Source organism: Phyllobates terribilis, unplaced genomic scaffold, assembly GCF_046119375.1.
Source record: "Phyllobates terribilis strain yellow unplaced genomic scaffold, ASM4611937v1 Scaffold_1__5_contigs__length_1240528914, whole genome shotgun sequence".
In the NCBI taxonomy this organism is placed as follows: Eukaryota; Metazoa; Chordata; class Amphibia; order Anura; family Dendrobatidae; genus Phyllobates; species Phyllobates terribilis.
Genome location: NW_027362761.1, coordinates 316,500,735 through 316,506,420, shown reverse-complemented (window position 1 = coordinate 316,506,420; position 5,686 = coordinate 316,500,735).

Below are 5,686 nucleotides of genomic sequence, written 5' to 3'. Positions count from 1 at the left end.
TTCTGTTTCTTTTGTTTTGTGTATCCAAGCAATTGTTACTTTTTTATATGGGGGAGGGGGTTTTGACTAAATCTTGAAGTTTTAGCTGGAGCAAAAGGTGAAAATGTTTAGTAATTAAGAAAGCCTGCAAAATATCCAATCATGTCCTCAAAGGAGGTTCAAAAATGGTTACTGCACTCAGCTAAGCAGCTTCCTTTTCCTGCCGCTAGACTACCGACTAAAGCACACAAACTCTGGCCCGTGGGCCAAATCTGGCCCGCAACACCAGAACCACCATCCCTATGTGAGCCCATAATTCTGTATGGAGGACTATGTGGGGCCCATACTGTATACTGGTTGGCTCACGACTTTGTCCAAGTTTTTCATTTTGGCCTTTTGTTCTGTGTGTTTGAGTTTGACATCCCTGGTCTAAAGTGTGGGAGCAAGCATCATAGTTTTTTACAGCTTTCACTCCCGTAATGAAGACTGTAGCTAAGAGTTGCTTAAGTTTAGTGTGTCGGGGAAAAAGAGAATATATATATTTTCGTAACTTTTATATTCTTGTAACTTTTATATGCTTTTTTGCTAATGTACTAACCACCATTTTGTGTTCTATAACAATAAGCTTTCCTTGCTACGTAATACTCAAATCGAAATTTAAACTAAGACAGTTCCAGTGTTGCCAAGACTTATTTCAGAGAAACGAAACAAGATTATAAGCTGACGGCTGCAATATCTGCCCAGAGACTGAGATAAGGAGATGTGGACCAATCAGGAGTGGCCAGACACTGGACTTTCATGGCTTACCCCGCTCCGGACAACCCCTATCCCCTCCCCATTATGTAGTGTATTTAGATTTGTGCATGTAAAAAATAAACTCAGAACATTGCTGAGAACGTTGTCTGTAGTAGTCTTCTGAGCGTGCTCTGAGTTTGAACCAGCTTGTTGTCTGACTCATTCTTTGAATGGTTGACCCATGCTCATAGTTTGAATTTGGAGTGACTGGAGGACGACTGGAATGTCATCACGACCCCCACAAATGGCGCTCAACGTGGGGCGTGGCTAGCGGTACGCCGCCCTCCCGGACCCATATTGCTGACTTCCCTGGTGGTGACCGCGGTGGCTGAATTTGAGGCCTGATCAACCTCCATCGAACACGGTAAGTTGAGATGTATTTTATATGTCTCACTTGCCTGTGTGTCAGCCGCAGCGGTTCCTGTTGGGTTGTCAGGTTGGATCTGGGTGGGTGACCGGTCGAGTGGTGAGACCTTAGGCGTCCCGCACCACGTCCTGAACCAGCAAGTGTTAAAACGAGTGACGTCGCATGCCTGCGCGTGCTCGTGTGCACACCACCTCCTCCTCCCCCGGTCACTGTACTTTTCTTAGATAGCTGCCTCCCGTAACTGATAGTCGAGGTTTCAAAGCATTCCTGAATTGTAGTGTAAGGGAGAAAGGATCTGTGACGAATTGAGAGGTGCTCTTCGTCTAACACAGAGACTGCTCTAAATTCAAGGTTAGCAAAGGAGATAGATTGAGAGGTGTACTCTCTATCTCATCAGTGTATTGAGAGGTACTCTACACTGACGGGTGGTGCCGTGGTAGGAAAGAAGACGGATTGAGAGGTGCTCTTCGTCTTATACAGAGAAACCTCATAAGGAGGGGTTCTGCTGTCAGTCAGGGTGCCGTGGTGAGTCGTACTGTAAAGTCGCCATTCAAGGTTAGGGAAGGGATAGATTGAGAGGTACTCTCTATCTTATCAGTGTATTGAGAGGTACTCTACACTGACGGGTGGCGACCTGTCGGCTGCACCAGTGATCTGAGTCGCGACAGATCATTGCATTCTATAAGAAAATGTTGTGTATATTCAAATTTGAAAGATCTCGTAAGTTGTGGAATGCTGCTGTAGGAGTTAAGCCAATTAGTGGAGTTACGGGAAGGCAAGAAGAATGTTAGGAATTTGTATAACATGATAAGCTTATCCAGTACAGGCAGGCTTTAGTTTTCAGTGTAGAATGAATGTGTTACACAGAAGTTGGGAAAGTTGGGTGAGGACTTCTGCACCAGGCTCAAGCACATCTTAGAGTAGCGAGTGATTTGAAGTCTGAAGGCTGGAAATAAGTAGATGGTGCAGGGGGGAACAGAGAATGCCGAGCCTTTGTTCGGATACATGAAAGCTGCAGAATGTGATTTGTTATGTGCCCCCAAAATGGCCGTTGCACCTTTGATGCCTGTCACTACACTGAGCCCTCAGTTACCACCCTATAATGGCGCCGACGCCAAATCACCGGAAGGGTGGACGTGTCGGGTGTGTGGAGAGCAAAACCCACTCTGGGCGGGCCGCCCATGGCACGATGCCCAGCCTGCCTCCAAGAACATTCCCACTCCCACTCTAACTCCTCCCTCCCACGGCCATCTTGCTACACCTCTTACTTGTTGTGGGAGGCCCGGAAAGCCCCAATCTGGCCTATATCCACTACTAGATCCGTCCGGTGCATATTACCAGCCACCAGCACAGGTGGAAAAGCCCGCAGTCCCAGAGCACCCATCTGAAACTAATGTGACACCCTCTGCTCCAGTCCACGATGCTGAGACGCTTCCCCTGTTTCCTATGGGAGTCACCCACAACCCTGGGGATATCCTCCTCAACTCCCCAGAATTTCAGGCCAGACTGCTCTCCCTCCGCCAACATACTGTTACTCAAGACGATACGGAGCCAGATGAGGGATGGGCTCAAGATACTCCAGCCCCCCCCTCCTTTACCCCATATGTCTCCTATGGCATCCTCCACCCCACATTCATTACCCATACTCCGGCCCTTGCTCCAAGCAACTGCTGACAGAGCACCACCCCCCAGCCTCTCAGAAGTCTGGGACCCCTGCCGTTCCCGGAACCTAGTAGACCCATTAGGACTCCCTGTCACTATCAATAGGCTATGGTGACATCCTTACACATCGGGTGGGGGCCATAGTTAACCCTGCAAACACCTGTATGAGCCATGCTGGAGGATTGGCTCGTAAAATTGCCCTTGCTGCTGGTTCTACTCTGGCTGCAGAATGCCAGGTTCACTTAGCCGAAAACGGAGAGCTTTCTCAAGGCCAGACCTTAGTCACCCGTGCGGTAGACTGCCCGCTGATGTCATCATACATGCAGTGGGTCCTATTTATGACTCCCAGAACCCTGAAGAGTCACGTTCCACTCTCATATCTACCATCCGTTCAGTACTCAACCATGCAGGAAAATTGAGTCATCAGGATATGCCCAGACGCACTTTAGCGATACCACTTATATCTTCCAGAATTTTCGGCTACCCACTCGGGCCGTGCATGGAGGAACACGTACTAGCCCTCAAGGAAGGCATGGAGACCCTCCCCCATGGATTGGACTCAATACGCATTGTCTGTGTCCGTAGTCCAGCAGTTCATGCTGCTATGCCTTTGGCCCTTAAGCTACTAGTGGCAACCTCCTCCCCGACACCGATACCTAATGCGGTTCTGTTGCCTGAAGAATACTCCCTAGCGGCCACCCCGGACATCACCAAGGAACATGCGACGCTGCCCGGTCCCCAGCAAGTTCCTGGACCTTTAGGGATGATCAAATATCAACCCTTTACCCCAGTACAAGTAGACACTCTGGTCTCAAAGCTTCCTGATCCCGATAAATCTCCCATGCAGTATGATAGACGCTTGGACACAACCAGAGCCATTTATGGTGCAACCTGGGCTGATTTGGCAGATATCACATCTGTGAAGGCCAAGGAATATTTCTTGCCTACTACAGTTAAAAGCCTGGGCTCAGGATCGCTTGTCAGGTCAAGCTGGATCTGTACAAGATGTTCAACAAGACCCTGATGAATCTGTGGAAAGATATGCTGCAAGACTCAGCATGCATTTTGAGGATCTCGGATACAGTCCTCACGTCAAGACGCAGGCCGCCCTGTTGGTTCAGGCCCTAGTAGATGGCCTACAAGACGCTCTCAGAGATAAAGTCCTGAGAGTACGGCCCGAGATTCGTTCTTCTTCTTTCAACGACGCGGTGGACTTCGTTAAAGCTTTCCAAAAATCAATGCTAAAAATGGAAAAAGATACTAAGCCAAAGAAGAAAGCCGCTCCTGCCATGGTATATCAAGCTCAAGAAAGCTACCCACCCCCTGGCAACCAACATGGAATTAAGTGGGTAATGGTTAAATGCACAGGTGATGATACTCCTCCCACATATAGAAGACAAGACAGAAGAGATGACAGGGGACCATCCAGAAACAAAAGACCATCTCGTGATCCTGAAGGACGAATGTTGTGTTAGGAGTGTGGTAACCTTGACCACATCCTCAAAGACTGTCCAACCCGCAGATAGTACCATGAACGGTCGTTCCGTGATGGTCCACACAACCAGGTGGACCATCAACCACTGGAGTTCCTGGTGGACACTGGGGCGGCCACATCTGTCATTTCCTCTGCACAGCTCCCTCCTTCTGTATCCCTATCACCGGATACCCTCATCTGTGTTGGGGTGGAAGGCCAACATATTTCCTCTCCACTCACAGTCCCTGTGTCTACAGGACCGTTCACCGGAGTACTCACAAGATTCTTGGTATCTGAAACTTGCCCTGTCAATCTGTTGGGAGCCAATCTCTTAGAATGGATGAAGGCTCAGTTTGGCTTCATGCTGAAGATCCACATGTTTCTCATCAACACAGACTATGTTTTGACCGCCTTAAACAGGCTGTTGTCTCTGCCCCGGCCTTGGGCTTACCAGACTATACTCAGCCATTTCACCTTTTTGTCTCGGAATCGGAAGGTCATGCCTCTGGAGTTCTAGCACAACGTTATGATCATAAGTATCGGCCTTTGGGCTACTACTCAGCCCACCTGGACCCTGTCGCCCGAACTGCCCCCACGTGCCTTAAGGCGGTCCACGCTGCTCACATCTTCCTTGACAAGTCAGCTGATATCGTCCTTGGACATGATCTAGTTATACAGGCTGGCCATGATTTCTCAGCTGTTCTGCAACAAACATCTCCGAAACATCTCACCAACCAAAGACACCTGCGGCTGCAGTGTTCCCTATTGTTGCCCTCCAATATAACATTTACCAGATGTCTGACTATCAATCCTGCCACTTTGCTTCCACCTTCTAGGGGGGAAGGTGAAGAGGGTGAAGGTCCATTAGTGGAACCTCATGATTGTATAAAAATTTTGCAGGAAGAGACTTCTGCTCCAGAGAATATGGTGGCACATCCGCTCGCACACCCTGCCATGCACCTATGGACTGATGGATCCCGTTTCGCAGACCCTCAAGGGAAGTTCCACACGGGATATGCTGTCACAACAGACCTAACAGTTCTGAAGGCTGAAGCTCTACCACCATACATGTCTGCACAAGAAGCTGAACTTGTGGCTCTCACAGAGGCCTGCCACCTGGCAGCAGGAACAAAGGCGAATATATATATATATACCGATTCCAGGTATGGACATGGAATTTGCAATGATTCTGGACTCTTGTGGAAGTCTAGAGGATTCATCACAGCTGCAGGTACACCAGTGAAACATGTCTCATGGATTAAGGCCCTAATGAAGGCCCTGGAACTACCCATTCAGGTTGCTGTTATGAAGGTCAAGGCTCATGGAAGACTAGAATCCAGAGAAGCCAGGGGCAACCACCTAGCTGACCAAGCAGCCAAGACTGCAGCAGTGGAGAATGTGTCATCAAA